Consider the following 20,343-nt stretch of genomic DNA (forward strand, 5'->3'; position numbering starts at 1 on the left):
TCTTGAATCTTGAATGTCATTGGAACATGTAATTTCACTTAATTGAAAAAAAAAAAGGAAAAGGAAGGGTTGAGAGAGCTAATCTAATCCTAGGAATGCAAGAGCGATGAACAATCTTTGATGAAACTCAACTAAGCTTTTGCTTTGACATGCAACGAACATCTCCACAAGGCTAATGTGATCTTCTAGGGATAGCTAATGATTTTCAAATCACCGCTACAAGCATAGACACCCTCAAGGTGAGGTATATCAATGCAAGAGCGATAATTGAAATTAAGCTTGGCTAAGATGGATCCAATTGACTATGCAAGACACTTTGCAGTCAGCAAAGTGTTAGTAGTATGGATGTATGAATTTCACCATTGATCATGCACAAAGTTCTTCCATTCACCTAAACAACATGAAAAATAAACAAGAAGTAGAGACCATGCAAATTGTTGAATCAACAAATAGAGTTCACCATTCTTCAATGAAATTAATATGCTACTTATAACAAAGTCTTGGCAACAATCTTTGCTTTTTCCTCCTACTCTACTCTAGCTATCTAACATCTATCAACTATTGTTTGCTACTAAACTATTCACTATTAACCTTTATAGATGAAAGAGTGAAGCCTTATATAGTGCTCCCATTACATTGAGTGGCTCAGATTGATTCACAATCAATGGCCAAGATTTAAAGATAGAAACCCTAATTAGGGTTTGTTAGACCCATTACAAAGCATTTAAAGTTTGACCAATGATAAAATTACATTAAGTGGGACATATGTCCTTCATTGAATATGCAACCAATAGATGGTGAGGATAGTGTTGTGACCTTTTTCACACATCACCCCATTGAGAATGGGGACCCTCTCCTTTCTTGCTTTCTAGGGTTTTTTTTAATGTCTCATGGCCTTTCGCTTCAGTTTTGCTCAGTTCTATCAAGTTTTGAACAGTTCGAGTCTTGAGGATTGAAAGTTAGTTTTTGCAAGCCAAGTGATAACAGAGTCTAGACACCATCAAAGTGCCTAGAAAGGCCAAAGGACAAAGAACACAATGGATTTGAACCAATTCGGACAACTTTCTATTTTTGGAAAGTTTGCCTTGTTGTTTTTTCCTATTTTTTAGGAAGTTTCGTTTTTGGCGTTTTTAGCTCGATCCCCGGGATGGCTATTTTTAGAAAGTTTTCCCTATTTTTTAGGGATGTCTGCTTTTTGCTTTTTCGGAGTGGGGACCTAGGGTTTGCACTGGTACCACTGACCTACATCGATCGCGATCAAAAAAAATCAAGTTTTGACCCAAAAAGCTAATTTCCTACATTTTAGGGGTCATGGCGCTTCGGATGGGTTTCAAATATCATGTTAATTTGGCTAAAATTGAAGAAGTTATCAAATTTTGAAATAGTTGGAATATCATGTTAATTTGACTAAAATTGAAGAAGTTATCAAATTTTGAAGTTTTCCAACTATTTCTCTAAGTCTGGCTAATTGTGTTTGGTGTTGAATGTTATGTCAGGAAACAAGGAAAGTCTGCCGTCCTTGATGCAAGGAAGTGAAAAAGTCCGCCCTCCATGGTTTGGTTCTTAGATTTGGTAAAGTCTGCCCCATGATGGAGAGGGAGATTCACAAAGTCTGCCATGTGCAAGAAGGAAAGAAGTGAAAAAGTCTGCCCTACTTTGCAATCAGCAATGCCTAACTTCAGCAAAGTCTGCCCTCCAAGGTTCCCAAGTTAAACAAAGTCTGCCCTATCATTGCACATGGTGCCTAATGTTAAGAAAATCCGCCCAACTTTGGAGCCAGTAGTTTCTAAACCTTCTTAAAGTCCGCCCTAAGGTGAGATAATAAGCAAGTAAATGGTGCATAAGTCTAACCAAGTCCGCCTTGAGGGAGATTTGAAGACCAAGTGCATAAGGCAAGGAAAGTCCGCCTAGGACTAGTTTGCAGTGATGAATGAAAGGCATGAAGTCCGCCTTCCTAATTGGGAAGAGAACAAGTAAAGTCCGCCCTACACCTTATGGAAGTAACACTCAAAGTCCGCCTAGAGGTGTGTGAGCATGGTCAAGGTAACAAGCAAGTCCGCCCTCATGGTGTGTGCCAAGGTTATCAAGTATTCCCAAGTCCACGCTCACCTTGGTGCACAACCTAAGTGAAGTCCGCTCAAATGAAGAAGAATGGAAAGAACCAAGGAAATCAGCTTTGAGGAGAGAGAAATTTGATTAAGTTTAAGGTGCACACATCAAACAAAGTCCGCCTTAGGAAGAAAGAGGTTCCTAAGTGCTATAAAGTCCGCCTTATGCTCCTAAGTGTGAAGAACTCCGCCCAAGGTGATTAATGATGGAGCACAACCTAAGTAAAGTACGCCCTAGGGAGAAGGAAGTAGCATGTGGATGGTGCTTGATCCCTCCAAAGCCCGCATGCTGCTTGATCCCTCCAAAGCCCGCCCTATCTCAACTAAAAGTTGAAACAAACTCTCCAAAGTCCGCCCTGCTTGTGATTAAGGTCAAAACAAGTCAAACATTTGCAGACCAAGTTTTAAAATTAGAATATTCTGAGTGATGTCAGCAAGATCTTGGAGAATTCAAACTTAGAATTGAAAATAGAAAGTTTCTTGTGAGATGAATCTTGCAGATTGAGTCGATTTTGAGACTAGAATTCAAAATAGAAAGTTGCATCTGGAAGAATTCGAACTCAAGGATGATGACTATGCAACTATAAATGAAAATAGAAACTTTCTTCGAAAGCGGATAAGACTGAAATGAGAATGGAAAACATATTTTAGAAGATAATCGTGTGTTTCTAATTACAAATCTCAACTCTAAATTCAAATAGGACATTCTTATTTTCATTTCAACACACAAGAAAGTTCGAACTTCTAAGTGTTAAGAGCAGGTTGAAGAAGTTATCTTGCAGGTTTGAGGACATTTTCAGAAGTTTTTTGCAGGTTGGATGTAATTCTGATGAAGTTATGAGTGTTGGCACATATTTCCAACCTTTTCCTTCAACATCACATGCAGATTTTGAAGAAATCAGATTGATAGGAAGCAAATTTATGTAATTTTCTGAGTTTTTCGATCTGATTCTGAGTTCTTTCTATCTGTTTCTCTCATTCTTCTCAAGTTGGTTGGAGGCGAAATTACATTTTTGGCAAATTCTAACATCTTCCATCCTTCGAAACAAGTTTGAGTGAAGTTTTCTAATCAAAATCTGGTTTTTAGAGGTGAAATCAAAATTCAAAATCTTCTAAGTGTGAGATTTTCACAAATTTTTCAGAATATTTGAGTGTGGAAAACCCAAATTTATGACAGTGTGAGAATAAAGTGAAAACTACAAGTTACTTAGTCACCAAAGCTCCAAATTTTAATCAAAATCCTGACTCTAACTTAAGTTTCAATTGTCTGTTTGCAGATTTTGGAGACTTTACGGTCAAAATGAAATTCCAAGTTGACAAAGACACACCTCCTGAATCAAGGATGAACTCGAAATGGAAGAATGTCAGTGATACCAACCTCGGACATATCAATCTGAGGGAGTTCAAGAAGAGGATGTTCGGCTTAAACAAACTTGTGCCTACTGTGACCACACGTAAGATGATGAGGAGTGGCATCGTGCATGTTGTTGGCTTTCTCCCTACTATGCAGTGCACAGAGTTGGTAGTTGAGTGTGATAGGCACTATAACCCTATCAATAGAGATGTTATAGCGCTAGACGGAAGAGTGTTGGCCAATATCAGTGATGTAGCCATAAGGGAAGTCTTTAGAATTCCGGAATACCACAATGTTGTGTATGTTATAGCACCACATGGAAGAGTACGAGGCCATCATCAATCATTCATGGCTGGACAAACCGAGAAAGGGTGCCTCTAAGTTGTCAAAGAAGAACTTGGTGAGGGCATATTTCAAAGAAGATATCGGAGACATGATTGTCCCATTCAACCAAATAATGGGTAATCCCCAAGGTGCTCCATTTGAGCCTTAGATGTATTACTTCATAAATGAGATAATGAAGGGAGTCAAGATGATTGACTAGGCTCAGATGATAAGCAACAACTTGGACAACGAGCTGAGAAATTTGGAGGGGGATAGAATCTTCTACATGAGTTCATATGTGTTCTATTCCCTTGCTAGAACTTATAGATACAGAGGCCTCACCTGCAAAGGAGAGGTGGGAAACAAAGAGAATCAGTTTCCTGTTTACGATTATTACCCCCAACTACATATGGAAGAAATTTCAAGAGGGTGAATGATGCATTTTTTATGCATATCACACAAACACTGCAAGGTAGATTACATCAGAGACTCTCTCAAGAGTCTATGGACCTCATAAGCAAATTTGGGTATTGGTATATCCAATACCCAAGATTCAACTATATCAGAATTCAAGGATTTTCGGGATCTCCCTACAAGCTCCCAATTTATCCCACCAAGAAGTTGTGTTGCTGGAAGTTGTGAGGCAACTGGAGAGCGTCATGACAGTTCAGAGAGAGAAGCAAAAGAAGGCAGGAACATCTTCTCTCACTATTGGAAATGGATTAGAGACATGTCCATCATCACAAGCTGCTACCACTATTGAAAAAGAGTTGGCATGGTACCCCTTCTACCAATACAAGGCAAGAAGGAACTTTGATCCATTCTGTAAGATGAAGAAGGTAGAAAGAATTGTATTTGAACACAAAACTGATTTGGAGGATTATTGGGCTAATGCAACCGATAGTTTTGAAATCAGAAGGAGATTTTGGTCAAGAATTCCCCTAAGTATGGTGAGAGCAACGGAAGTATTCAAGGTCGCTGATGAAATAGAAGATAGTCCTGAACTTGAACAGTCGGGTTTCGAGAAGATAAGAAATGAGCCACTTGCCTTGATTGATTGGGCAGACGGGGAAAGGTCAAATTTGGCTGACCTCATGAGAACAGTAGTTGAATACTCTAGATGGTGGACATCTGAGAAAATAAAAGGAGTTGAAGTCAAGAGGTGTTGCTCTTACTTATGATCTCATGGGAGTGGATGACTCTCTGTCTCCCAACCATGGTATTTCTTCAGGTAATACTCTGAATCCAGAAAGTTGGGTCTTGGAAGAGAAAAGAACCTGCTGGAAGTTCTGGAAAGGCCAAGGGAAAGAAAATTGTTGGAGATACAAATAGGAGATGTGAATCAAATGAAGGTCATTCAACCTTGAGTGTCGTATCTGTTGTGCCTGACCAAAATACAATTGAAGAACAGGAGATGGACACAGATATAGGGGATAATGAAGTAAGAGTGCCTTCTCCTTCGGTTGAAGAGATAATGAGAGAGGCTGTCCAAAATCCAGCCAAGGAACCAGCTTTCACTAAAGCTACAAAGGTTGAAGAACCTGAACCTCCAGAGGTTTTTCTTGATGGTATAGTTATTGGACCTAGAGAAATGGATGGTGAATTTGATAAAGATACTATGAAGCAATCGACCATTCCATATTGGCCGAGTGAAAGAATGAAGGCTAGGGCACCTAATTCCTGGCTATGGTGAGTAAACCGGTTGAAATAAGCCAGCCCAAACTAGCCAAGAGATTCTCTTTAATTCAAAGAGATAGCGCGGGATTCAGATCAGTGTAGGTAGCTGTACCCTAAGACGGCAAAACTCGGGATAACATCACTCCTGGGGATTATAAAATCACCACTATGAATTTGGGTAAGCCTACTCAGACCCAAGAGATCCAAGATTTTGATGATTCTTGCAACGCTCTCAAAGCAAGACTAGCAAAGGAAAAAGAAAAAAGAAAGAAGATTGAAGATGAAAATGAGCAATGGAAGAGATATGTTCAACATTTGACAAGACCTATAGATCGAGAGGAGGTACCTGTTACCCTGCCCATACCTCTTCTGCAAGAGTCATTAAAAGATTATGAAGACATGAAGACATCCTTCAAAGAAGTAAAAGAATGTACTGCAGATGCCTCAAAACGTGTTGACATACTCATTGAGAACCTGATAGCAGCACATGACTCTACATCTTCCTTATTTAGCAGAATTCGAGACATGGCTGAAGCTTGGGAGGATATTGAGGATATTCGGAGGAGGATTATACAACATCTAAAGGTAATCAGATGATTTTCTCAACAGGATCTTGTCAACAGAAAAGTCATCCAGCCCAGTGACCTATACGATTTCAGTTCTTGGTACTTTGCCTTGGCTACAAAGGTCGAATCTTTGAAAAAATCCGAGACCGAGTGTTCAGAAATTGAAAAGACCATCAGAGATATTCAAGACAAGGTCTTCTTTGTGGCCGCTGAGATATTGCAACAGGATGAGGTGAGAGAGAAGCATCTGCGTGCAGAGAATTTAAGGGCCAAAGTTCAAGGAAACTTCTTCAAAATTTCAAAGCCAATTCTTAAGTAAGATCTCTCCAGAGTTTCGAACTTCATGCGCATAGATGAAGATTTCCTGACGCAAGCAATTGGTTGGGAAGACAATCTCGCCACCTGTTCCGATGACTTGGATATGGTCGACTTCCAAATTAGCAACTTGGCAAGTGTAACCATAGAGGAGGTTCGGCTCGTTGTGTCCAGATACATTGAATCTGCAAAAAAAGGAAACTGGACACTCACCTCCATGATAATAGCAACTATGCCACGTGTCACTCTTTTGCTGGTTCTAACTGTTAGAGTTTGGAGGGAAATCAAGGTTCTATAGCTTTCAATCTGGGCCCTTAATCACTGTTTGATCTCGGTCATTCATTGTTTTTTGGAAAACTATACAAGGCTTAAGGCTTTGTAATCTCTATTATTTGAGTGATTAGCATGGTTTCAATTTCCTCAACACATTAGTTAGAAGTTAATTTAGATTTGCTTTCAAAGTTGTTAGAGTTGAATGAAGGATTTGATAAGTATAAATTAACGGTGTATCTCCGCTCATACTTTTGGTGAATGGATGATTTCCATTTCACTGTGCAAAGTTAGTCTGAGCCTATCCCCTGTGTATGCCAAAACTTCAATCATAAGCACAACCTGTTGAAGATTGCACCCAATTTGTGTAGTTGTCCTTAGTGTGGCAAAGCAAAGTCTGGTTTCTCGAGAACACCTAGTTAATACCATCTCCAGAATTCATAGGTTTAAATCAGCTTTCTTAACCCTATCCCCTTTTCCTCGAAGTTTGTGCAAAATGGATGACACATTCCCATTGGTTGATATTTAATAATTTGCAATGAGATTAGGTTTTGATGTAACAAACCCTGATTAGGGTTTAGGTGGCATAATCTTGGTGTTAATGTTAGAACCAGAAACATAAGACACAGAAATTTGAAACAATAAAATTTCACAAGAACAAGATACACAAGTATTTATCCTAGGAAAACCCTCCACCTAAGGGTGAAAAACCCAACCACACCAAAAATCAAACTTTATTGAAGTCACAGACTTGAATACAAAATCTCTCAAACTGAATGATCTAGACACAATTGCTAACCCTTAACAATCAGAAGATGAAGTCGATAACATCTGAAACTAAAGGCTTCTACAACACAGCCAGCACGAAGCTTTCTAAGACATATAATAATCATCCCTCAATCATACACGAGAAGACAGAGAAGATATATACGCTGAAGAAGATATAGAGATGCTACAGAAAATACTGTCTAAAAACTCCACCCCTGAATGATCACTCATACAAATATATAATAGTCTCTCTTTAAGGACTTTTCCATACTCTGAAATACGAACTGTTGACCTCCTTTAAAGAAACGACAAGGCTTGAAAAATCTGAGATGGAGGAGACGAAAAGCCAACATCCAGATCACGCAATATGTTGGACTGCAGTTACAATACTTGTCGACAAACTCTGGCATTGATAAGACGTAGACACAAGCGAACCTCTTTCCGGATGGAATACGAAGAGGAAACAAACCGCTGCCAGCATTCACAAGGCTCCCACGGAGCTGCAAGTCATACATGCAAGTCGGTGTCAGTTATCAAGGAATTCGTTACACATCAGCTTCTCTTAGAAGTGTAGGAAAAAACCATCGCAGGCAAAATGTAATCTCCTGCTGCTAAAAACATTAACACTCCCTCTTAGCAAAGGAGATATCATTTACAGATTTTCAAGTCATGGAGTCTCTCAACATGACAAACACAATGGCTACACCCATATGTGTAAAAAGCAAAACTTTATCACGAATTCTCTCAACGTGATAGCATCATGGATTCATTCAACATGATGGTCACCATGGCTACTCCCATGTGTGAAATAAACACAAGCTCTCGTCACGGAGTCACTCAACGTGATGTTGTCATGGAGTCTCTCGACATGACATCCACTATGGCTACTCCCATGAGTAGAAAGAGCAACAAGGGCTTTCACCTCAAATTTCTCCGTGATAACAGGCTCCCTTTGAACCGATATCAACCTTCTGACCTCCTCGTCCAAGGTTGCCTCTAATGAAATGTCAGGCTTCTTCTGAAGCTAAAATGTCAGACTCCTTCTAAAGCTAAAAAGTCAAGCTCCCTCTAAAGCTGAAATGTCAAGCTCCTTCTCACTGGGAGAGCCCTCTTGTCTCAATTTTGATATCTTCAGTGTTGTAGCGGTCAAGAAGTATGTTGGAGCATACTCCAGTTCCAAATCTCCCATCAATAGAGTGACCAACACTTCCAGCAGCATGGAAGATAATGATAGCTTAGACGATGCTCAAATATAGCATTCAGTTTCACAAACACATGCTATGCACCTAGAACATGTGTAGCCTCCACCTCTTTATTACCGGTTCCCATTGAGTTAGTCCTATAGCTGAATCTTATCTTCTCATAAGACTCCTCTAGCACTGTTCTTTATATCAGGAATCTTTTGGTATGCATTAAGGTTTGCTCAAATACACCACATAGAGATTGCAGATTATAGCAATGATAGTAATGTGATAAAAGATCATAGCAAATACAAGCTAATAGGATGCAGATGCTAGATAAGAGCAACGACATAGAGAAGTCGTGATCTTGTCCTTCCAAAAAACGATAAAGTGGGCTTCACACGATGTGATACCCTCAGATCAGTCGCAATGCAAAGATCCTGTTGTGTTTTGCAGGCCACTCAAGAAATCCGAAATAGGAAGAAATGAAGTCGTGGCTTAGAGAATCGCGTAGTCTTCAGAAAAAACATACTTTGAATAACACCAAACAATAAACAAGCAACCCTCCCAAAATCTTGAGGCCTCCTATGAGGGAGACGACCACAGACTTGCTCTGATACCATGTTAACGTTAGAACCAGAAACATAAGGCACAAAAATCTGAAACAATTAAATTTCACAAGAACAAGATACACAAGTATTTATCCTGGGAAAACCCTCCACCTGAGGGTGAAAAACCCAACCACACCAAAAATCAAACTTTATTGAAGTCACAAACTTGAATACAAAAGCTCTCAAATTGAATGATCTAGACACAATTGTTAACCCTTAACAATCAAAAGATGAAGCCGATAACATCTGAAACTAAAGGGTTCTACAATACGGCCAGCATGAAGCTTTTTGAGACATAATAATCATCCCTCAATCATACACGAGAAGACAGAGAAGATATATACGCTGAAGAAGATACAAAGATGCTACAGAAAATACCGTCGAAAAACTCCACCCCTTAATATATAATAGTCCCTCTTTAAGGACTTTTCCATACTCCTAAATACGAACTGCTGACCTCTTTTAAAGAAACGACAAGGCTTGAAAAATCTGAGATGGAGGAGACGAAAAGCCAACATCTAGATCACGCAATATGCTGGACGGCAGTTACAATACTTGTCGTTACAAACTCCAGCACCGATAAGACGTAGACAGAAGCGAACCTCTTTCCGGATGGAATACGAAGAGGAAAGAAACCGCTGCCAACATTCACGAGGCTCCCACGAAGCTGCAAGTCATACATGCAGGTCGGTGACAGTTATCAAGGAAGCCGTTACACATCAGCTTCTCTTAGAAGTGTAGGAAAAAACAATCACAAGCAAAATGAAATCTCCTGCTGCTAAAAACATTAACACTTGGCCCTCGATTTTGATTTAGTCTTGGCCATTCATTGTATTTGAGAGCACTACATAAGCCCCACTCATTTCATTTGTAAAGAATCGATTAAAAGAGTTTTGAAGAATTGTTGCTCGATGCTGCCAGAATTAATTAAATCATTGAAGTGTCGGTGCCTTATTGTGTTTTGGAGCATTTGCTTGTTTCTTCATCCTTTTATGAGAAAACTTAATATTTGAAAAAGACAAAAAAAAAAATTAAAATAGAATTTGTTTTAAGTGTTTTAGATGAATGAAAGATGCATGTGCATGATTGATAGTGAAGCTCTAATTGTTCCTACTACTAATACTCCATCGATGGTGAAGTATTTTGCATAGTCAACTGAACCAATTTTGGCCAAAGCTTAACTACAATTACTATTTCATCATTGATATGCTTCATCTTGAAGGTATATATGCTTGTGGTAGTGATTTGAAAATCATCAAGCTATCCCTAGAAGATTGCACTAGTGTTGTAGAGATGTTCATGGCATGTCGAAGCAAAGCTTAGTTGAGCTCACTTAAAGTTGTCCATTGTCTTGCATTCCTAGCATTGGCGTAGCATTCCTAAACCTTATCCCTTTTTACCTTTTTTCATTCAAGATCATAAGTAGTAGGAAAAAGCGATATTGCAACATCATTCGAAGAATATCATTCATTGAGCTTGAATTGATAAGAACAATTATGTAAGTCCCCTTGGAGGTACAGCAAACACATCACACCATTGAAGCTATCCAACATGTCAAGACCTGAAATTGTCCTTTTCCATATTCAACAATTGAGAAGTCTTTGTTCAAGAGAGGATAGAGTATTCAATACTTTATTCTATGTTCGATCGTGCATAAAAACAACATCAACAAGGTCCAAGGCCCAAACAAATACCTTCAAAACCATGCAAACCTTTGTGGCGCACACCAATTTCATATTTTTTTTAATCCTGGATGAGAATATCATAAACCAAAAACAACATTTCAAATTTTGTGATTTAAAAAAAAAAAAAAGAAAAATTAAAATAGTCAAGTTTTAGGCCCAGACTCACCAAGACACAGTGAGTCTAGGTGAGTCTAAACTTTTAGTAGTCAAAAATTCAATACGCTTGTACAATCTTAATATAAGCCTTAATATCTCTCCCACAAAAGTTGACACGAGTTTTAATATTTTCATCATTTTCCCTTTTGTTTTTTGCCACTATAGGCTGTCTTACATTTTTTAGATTCTGGTCTCTTAAACTTCCCCAGAAGGCAGGAATTCACCAGGAAACATCTAGGAAATGTTTCTAAAAAAAAATATGTTTAAAGAACTGTAAGTTCTTGGGCATTTTCCCTATGTGTTGTAACATTATCCAGTACAGAAGCTGGCAACAGAGATCAAAACACAGTTACTCTATAGATGAGTTTTTAACAAGAGTGATGATTGACTAGTATAATCTAGAACACACCAAGAGATATTAATATAATATTTTATTTGTATAGTTATAAATTAGTTATTAATTTCTATATAGTTTTTTTTGTTTATATAATCATAAATTATTCAATTACTTTAAATAACTATACTAAAATTAAATTAATTAATATATCATTATTTATAATTCCATTGTAAAAGGATTTAAGTCCTTTCCAAAGCCCACTTTTAATAGCAATATCAGAAAATTACTATTTAAAATTTACCCAAATTATACTATTACACCAATATATTATAGCAAGGATGCTGCTGCCAAACTTATCCAGCAATTCTGATTCTACTCACCTTCCCTCCTATGATTATGCGATTCTATGCATAGCATGTGGGCAGAGATCAAATAGCAAAGCTACAGGAACAAATACTTATTCCACTAAGTGTTGTGCTTAAGCAGCAAGAGTTTCATTCTAGGAAGCTCCAGTTTCCGGCAACAAGGTCTCTGATGCACATGCTATCAGTCATAATCCTCTATGAAGAAAGTGGGCACCAATATCAAGGCTTTGTTGACGGGTGTTTTATGACCACACCAACACAAAATAAAATTTCCAACGGTCACTCTATCCTCTCTTGAGCAAAATCCCGTGCATGCTAAGATTGCTAAAGATCTTACGGTGCGGACTAGCGGCTTTGCGATGGACATAGGCTCATTTGGCTTTGATGTTTGTTGTTAATCCAAAGGGACTTGCGTGCATTGAAGAAGACTAAAACAAATTTGAAACTTCAAGGAGATTTTGCGAATGATTTAGCAATAGATAGCTCTTTTTGGAAATATTTCTCAATGAAATGTAGAATGTAAAATAGGCTAAGGGTTTAGAGGGATTCTAAACTAATCTAAGGAACTCAAAAGATAACAAAGGTTCAAGTGAAATCAACCACCCTTTGTTTCGCCAACATTAGACAACTAGGCAAAGAGAGGTGCAATCTTCAAAGGTTGTGCATAAGATTTTCATATCACCAATGAATACCATCAAGACGAACAATATTCATTCGAGGATTGAAGTTTAACATACAAATTCAAAAAGCTCAGTCCAACCTTGCACTGCAAGCAGAAATCATCTACTTACGAAAAGTATGAGGGTATGATTTTACCATAAAACAATGCTATTAATCTCATTCATCTAAGTACTTAAAAGAAAATTTAATTTGAGGAAGTGAAACCATGCAACTTCAAAATAACTAAAGTAATCACCAAAATCAATGAATCACTCTTACTATCTTGATAATCTTAAGAAACAATTTCTTACAAATTCTCCCTCTTTTTACAAATGAAGGATGAACCCCTTTTATAGGCCCCAAAATGAAAATGGATGACCTAGATTACATTAAGATCAACGATAGAGATTCGCCCATGCAAAACCCTAATTAGGGTTTGACCAAGAAAGACTAAAAATAGTGTAAAGTAGTGGGCATGGTCATAAATGAAGAATCTCGCCCACTATCATTAAAAGCCCACTGTCTCCTAAATATGGTGTCCATCATGCAATAAATGACCCACCACTTGGTCAAGTCATCCACCATGCAAAAAATGACCCATCAAGTCGTCACACATTTAATAGATTCTTGTCCAAAATAGGATGGTCCTTATCCCTTTCATCGATGGCAAATGCAATGAATCTGGCCACGACGTCCCCCAGCTATCCTACGGAGACGCTTGGCATTCTCTAGTTTGAATTCCAACATGAATAGTGCGAGACACGCAATGGATTTCAAAGAATTGATTAATAAACAAAATGAGCAAGACGCTCATAAATAATACAAGAGTATTTACAAGAATAGCAAGTTTCTAATAAGAAACTGCTGATAAGATCGTAGAAGATCTTACTAAAAAAGAATATACACTATTGAGCATTAATACTAAAATTAACATTATTTTAATATTCTAATACCCTCCCTTAATGCTCAATCTATTAACTACACCTATAGACCCCCTGCATTTTACAAATTTATCAGGACCAAGGGGCTTGGTGAAGATGTCTGCTGGCTGCTCCGAGGTAGGAATATACAGCAACTGGATGGATCCGTCTTCAACCAGCTATCGAATATAGTGACGATGAGTTTCCACATGCTTGGTTCTTTCATGGAAGACTGGATTCTTGGCGAGTTTGAGCACTCCCTGATTATCACAGAACAAGGGAGTTGGACCTACTTGGGAGACATGCATATCCGCAAGCATTCGTCGAAGCCAAACCGCCTCACAAGATACCTTAACTGCTCCCCGATACTATGCTTCTGTCGAGGAGAGAGCCACTGCCTGCTGCTTCTTGCTGGTCCATGTGACAGCACCAGATCCCAAACTAAACACATACCCGGCTGTAGATTTACGGTCATCAACCGAACCTACCCAGTCAAAATCTGTGTAACCACTGAGTGTAGGATCAGAACTCCGAGTGTACAGAAGTCCATAATCAGGAGTGCCACTCACATAACGCAGCACACACTTCGCTGCTATCCAATGATCAGCCTTGGGAGCTGTCATGAAGCGTGAAATGTAGCTCACTGCAAAACTGATGTCAGGTCTAGTGGCAGTAAGATAGATGAGACTGCCCACTAGTTGCCTAAACAAAGATTCATCCACAACTGGTGAAGACGACTGAGCTGAAAGTTTGAGCCCGGGTTCCATAGGAGTAGAGGCAGGTTTGCAATCCTGCATTCTAAACCTATACACAAGACTTCCGGCATACTTGGACTGAGAGAGAAAGATACTGTTCTCAGTCTGCCAAACTTCAACTCCTAAGCAGTAATGTAGAAGTCCCAAATCTGTCATATCAAAGGTGCGGCACAAATCCTATTTGATCCCAGTGATCAAATGTGCTGAACTGCCAGTAATGATTAAGTCATCCACATAGACAACCACAAACAGAACATCATTACTAGTATGCTTGATATACAAGTTTGAATTAGATGGACTCCGCTGAAAACCATGATCTGTCAGGTACTTATCAATTTTCATGTACCAAGCCCGAGGAGCTTGTTTCAGACCATAGAGTGCTTTGACTAGTCTACAGACCTTCTATTCTTGACCAGCAACCTTGAATCCTGAGGGTTGCATCATGTAGACTTCTTCCTGTAAGTCACCATTCAAAAAAGCACTCTTGACGTCCATCTGATGGACTTTCCAACTGAACTGGGCTGCCAAGGCAAGAACGAGCCGTATGGTACTCATTTTGGCTGTAGGAGCAAAAGTCTCCTCGTAGTCAATGCCTTGTTTCTATGAGAACCCACGAGCAACAAGACGAGCCTTATACTTGTCTAGGGTTCCATCAGCTTTGTATTTTACTTTGTACACCCATTTGCAGCTAATGGGCTTCTTCCCTGAAGGAAGATCAGAAAGGGCCCAAGTGTGATTCTTTTGAAGACTCTGGAACTCAGCTTCCATAGCCTGTTCCCACTCAAGTATACCTTTAGCCTCTGAATATGTCTGAGGCTCAAAAACACTGTGTATGTTAGCCATGAGAGCAAAATTGACTGTATGTTGCTGTTTGCTCTTATTACAGGAGGTTCTACCCTCAATGAGCTCAGTATCCCTGAGATCACCAATGGTCTTGGCCCACCATTTAGGTCGGAGAGTAGAAGTGCTAACATCTGGAGGAGCTGGAAGAGGAACAGGAGCAGCAGGAGGAGGATTATTCTCCGGAGGGAACTCAGGTAGTGCATAATCAAAAATAGATTCTGCATCATCCCTCCCATCAGGCGAACCTAATGGAATAAGAACACTGTGAGGCTGATCCTCAGAACACTGCTCAGAAGAAGGGGACTGAAAGAATCCTCTGTCTTCATCAAATACAACATCACGACTGAAGATAAGACATTCAGTGTCTATATCTATCGGTCTGTAGGCCTTATGGTGATCGTTGTATCTTGTCATCATGAGTTTCTGACTTTTGGAATCCAACTTGGAGCGCTTAGCATCTGGAATCCAAACATAGGCAACAGAGCCAAAAACCTTCAGGTGGCTGATCTTAGGCTTCCGACCAGACCAAACCTCTTCTGGAGTCTTCCCCTTAACAACCCGAGTAGGGGAACGGTTAAGGAGGTAGACAGCAATAAACACTTCTTCAGCCCAATACTTATTCGGAACACTCCTGTGTTGTAACATAGAGCGAGCCATCTCAACAACCGTACGATTGCGACGCTCGACAACACTGTTTTGCTGAGGAGTGTAGGGTGTAGTCAATTGGCGTTTGATGCCATGGGTATCACAGAAGTTGGAGAATGCAAAAGAACAAAATTCTCCCCCGTTATCTGTCCTAAGAGTAATGATGCTACATCCAGACTCTTTTTCATCGAAGGACTTAAACTTCTAAAAGATACTAAATACATCTGATTTGTGTTTAAGAAAGTACACCCACATCTTTCTACTAAAATCATCTACAATAAGCAAAAAGTATTTGCAACCAGTAACAAAAGATGTATTCATAGGACCACAAATATCAACATGAAGTAATTGAAGTACCTTAGATGCACGCCAAGACTTTCCATGTGTGAATGAAGTCCAATGCTGTTTGCTAGCTTGACAAGCGCCACATACTCCAAGATGCTGAGTCTGAATATCAGGTAACCCTGAAACAAGTCCCTCTCGAGATAGCTGAGAGAGATACTGAATGTTGAGATGTCCATATCTCTGATGCCACAAAGTGTTGAGAGGAGAAACACGAGCTGCCAGAGCCACTTCAGGAGAATCACCAGTGTCAAGAAGCATGTATAGGCCATGATCCTCTAGACCAACAGCAACAGTAAGATGAGTCTCCCGATCAATGATGGAACACTTGTGAGCACTGAACACCACATCTAGCTAAGGAGAATTTCTCATAATCTGATTGACAGAGAGCAGATTAAGTTCCATACCAAGAACATAGTACACATTCAGGAAGATGAGATTCCTGCCACCAGACTGTATCTGAACAGTGCCTCTGCCAACAACTGTATACTCCTCACCTCCGCCAAATACAACGGAATCATTGAAAGATGAGAAGTCTGTAAACCAGTCACGCCGATGAGAAAAGTGACGTGACGCACCAGAGTCGATGTACCAAGCAGAAGACCTGGCATGATGTGAAGACCTCTTAGCCATAAAGGCATAAAAGGCAGACTCCTTCTGCTCGGAATGTTCAGCAACATGCGCCTTCTGGTGTGACCCTCCCTGCTTCTTTTGTTCAAAAGCAAGCCTCTGACGGTAATCTTTCTTCATATGGCCGTACTTGTGACAGTAATTGCACTGCACATTCTTCTTCTTAGCACCATCCTGTGTCTGAGAAGAGCCTTTCTGCTGAGAAGACTGAGAGGACTGAAATTTGCCTTTATCCTTGTGAAAGGATTGGGCTGTGAAGGCATTTTCCGAGGAGGCTGACGTAGTACCACTACCAAACTGTTGTTTCCAACGATCCTGCTGTAGAAGTTTGGTGCACAATTTTGAAAACTTCAGGTCAACATTAGTTGAAGTAATATTGAGGGTCTGAATGAAGTGTTCATACGATTTCGAAAGACTTTTTAGAGTGATTACTTCCATGTCTTCTTCCTCCATAGTCCGACCAATAGCTTCAAGCCGATCTCGAATGCCCTTAATCCTCGTGAGGTGTTCCTGTAAGGACATGCATTCGTCCATCATAATGGAGAACAGCTGATTCTTCAGAAAGAATGCTCGGCTCTTGTCGGATGTCTCATGCAATTCCTTCAGATGCTTCCAGATGTCGGAAGCTGTCTTGCCGGAAGGAATCTACGGTAACTGATCATCAGTCACGGAGAGTTTGAGAAGCATAACTGCCTCCCGATTGCGTTCATCAAACTTATCTTGATTTGCACCAGGTGTACCAGGACTGAGCTCTTTTCCCAAAACAAGCTGGTCAAGACGCCTATATTCAAAAATGGTCAACATACGATGTTTCCAGATGTTGTAATTGTTGCCATTAAAGCATTGACTGCCTTCTAACATCAGGTTGGTTAGAGAAGCCATTTGCACGTTTCCCAAGACACAAAAAATGACAGGAAGAGACAGGTACAACTGCAACAGGGACGGATTTCAAGAAAAAAGACCCAAAAAAACCAAAGACAACCCAAAAATTCGTGCGAAAAACCTAGAAGGAATTTGCTGTCGGAATCTGGATCCACTAGCTCGAAAATCGAGGCACCCAAAAAAATCGGACAACTACCCAGATTAGGGTTCGAAAAACCCACCAAGAATCTGCAAGAATAATTTATTTTTGATGGAAACTGAAGGTAAACACCATGTCGAAAAAATCAGAGGGTCGTGGGAGCCATGAAATGCCCAGAAAAATTTGCAGTCGAAAGAAACTTGGTACGGGAGCCGCTCCACCAAAAAAAACGTCCACACGGGTTTGAAAAAAACCACGGTATCAGTCTGCAGGTCACACGCAGAAAACAGGCTACAGGTCACGACGAGTCTGCAGGTCGCGTCGCGTCGAGGTTGCAGGGCGCGTTGCGCCGAGGTTGCAGGTCACGCACAAAGCCACAAAAGGTGGCACGACTAGTCTTGCAGATCGCGTTGCGCCGAGGTTGCAGGTCACGCACAAAGCCACAAACGGTGGCACGACTAGTCTTGCAGGTCGCGCACAAAGCCATGATCGCCGCCGAACAGAAGACAACCCGCCTTAAAATTCACAGGAGCTAGGAAAAAAAATTTAAAAACCCTAGATGAGTTTTTAAGATTAACTGGAATAATTTTCGAATAGTGGAAATTAGAATTAAAAAAAATTTCCGAAAAAGAATTCTCCTAAAGCTTTGATACCATAAAACAGTGCGAGACACGCAATGGATTTCAAAGAATTGATTAATAAATAGAATGAGCAAGACGCTCATAAATCATACAAGAGTATTTACAAGAATAGCAAGTTTCTAATAAGAAACTACTGATAAGATCGTAGAAGATCTTTCTAAAAAAGAATATACACTATTGAGCATTAATACTAAAATTAACATTATTTTAATATTCTAATACATGGCAGTATCCTTTTCAGACTTGGAAAAAAACTTCTCCCATCTTGCCACAACTTCTTGAGTCTTGCACATTGTGCTAGAGAACAAGGAAACATTTTCCAAATGTTCCTTTGAGAAGGATTCCACAAAGAAGAATTCATGCAACCTATCCTTCAAGTTGTCCACAGTCAACTCCTCATCAATTAATCTTCTTGCAAACAATGTCTCCATTGCATTGAGGATTTCCTCCTGAACCTTTTTGACCAATGCTCTCAATAATGTTGACTCCTTGTTGGACCTCTCAAAGAATTCCTTTCCAATGCTTATTGCATAGAACCATCGAGGGAAATCATATGCCTTGTTTTCCCCGATGACCTTTCCATCAATCAACATCTGCCTGGAAGTCTCCATTAGTGCCTCAAGGTGTGGAATTGTCAAGTCTTGATAAATATGCACATCCTCCCATGAATTGTCCACTCTCTCCAACTTGCTTAGGATAGCCAAGATCCTCTAGTAAATGGGCCAAGTGCTCAATAAATTTACAAGCTGAAGTGAAGAGGTCCTCTGCCCATTCCTTAGAGCATTGAGCCATTTTCCTTATTTCTTCAATCTCATCCACGGATTCCTTCGAAAGAAAAGCGTGAGGAAGAAAAGTCTGATCTTCCTCTTTGAATGGACGCATCAAGCGCCGCACATACTCACACAAGGCTTTGTTTTCACTCTTCAATTTCATGTTTTTCTCTTCTAATCTCTTCATCTACTCCTTCAATGCTAAGGAAGACTCATCAAACTCCTCTATCACTTGTGCCTTGGAGACACGCCCTAGGTCAACTATTGTAACATCATACTCATCTGGAGCAATCGCATTCATGTCCTTATCGACTCTGGGCATGACTATGTGTAAAGTCCTAAACTCAAATTCATCTCTCGCATCTTTGGAATTTCTTTGCCACTTTCTTCTCAACTGGCTTGTTTATCTTGTTCAAAAGCTCTTCAAGTTCTAGCGCAAGATCCATCTCTTTCCTCATTCTCTCTTTCAGCCAATCTGGAGCAACTACTTCTTGATCCTGCATTCCCAGTTGTACCTGTTCTTGTGAAACTTCCTCAAAAGGTCCTAAGTCTCCCATGTTTGTTTCAACGAAACAATCCTAGACCTGATGTTCTAGATTCAGAGGAAGTTCATGTCTTTGATTCTTCTATTCAACCGCCTTTGGGAGGCACTCACATTGACAATATCCTGCACTTGTGAAATGTCCTGATCATCCTCCTGTGGCTGATTTCCTGTGACTTCTCTTGTAAACATTTCAACTCCATTCTTGGCCTCTTCTATTGCAGTTCTTCCTACCGAACTTCATTTCTTTTCCTTGCCTGTGAATTCCTAGGAACACTTTTCTCCTTCCCATGCTCTATCCTTTCTTGTGGAATTGCTTCTTCTCTGGCTTGGGCTCTTGATGACCCCTCAGTTTCCTCATCATGGGATTCCAAGTCTCCCATCAAATTGTAAGTTAGGAAGGCATTCTTTGCTTTCAACTTTGCGATGTGTCGTTCAACCCAATGCCTAGTGAACTTCAAAACTGGCCTACTTAGGACATCTAAATCATTAACTTCCGATTCTGACCAATTAGGCATCTGAATTGGCTTATTCTTCCCCTTTTCATACTCCGGCTGAACAGTATTCACATCCTCTTCTATTTAATCTGACACTTGTATGATTTCACAGATTCTTATCAGCTTAAGAGGCAATCTAGAAAGCATCCTCTTCCTGATTTCATAGTCATTTTTGGCGTTAGCCAAATAATCCTGCAGTTGAATCTTGTGCTTGTCCTTTACGCTAGCTACCATCCTTATTTTATCATACAGATCAAAGAATATCCTTACAATATGAGGTGCTAGGTGGTAGAATATTAAATCATCTGCTAACTTCTTCGCTACAACCAATGATGGACACATTTCCTCGTAATCTCCTATG

At 39.8% G+C, this 20,343-nt stretch overlaps 1 protein-coding gene across 2 annotated transcripts in view; it reads right to left on the reverse strand.

Annotated features, from left to right (window-relative positions):
* Positions 1–20,343, reverse strand: part of LOC131071204 (uncharacterized) — a 75,275-nt gene that overhangs the window by 39,183 nt on the left and 15,749 nt on the right. The window lies entirely within an intron of this gene.

Source organism: Cryptomeria japonica, chromosome 7, assembly GCF_030272615.1.
Source record: "Cryptomeria japonica chromosome 7, Sugi_1.0, whole genome shotgun sequence".
Taxonomy (NCBI): domain Eukaryota; kingdom Viridiplantae; phylum Streptophyta; class Pinopsida; order Cupressales; family Cupressaceae; genus Cryptomeria; species Cryptomeria japonica.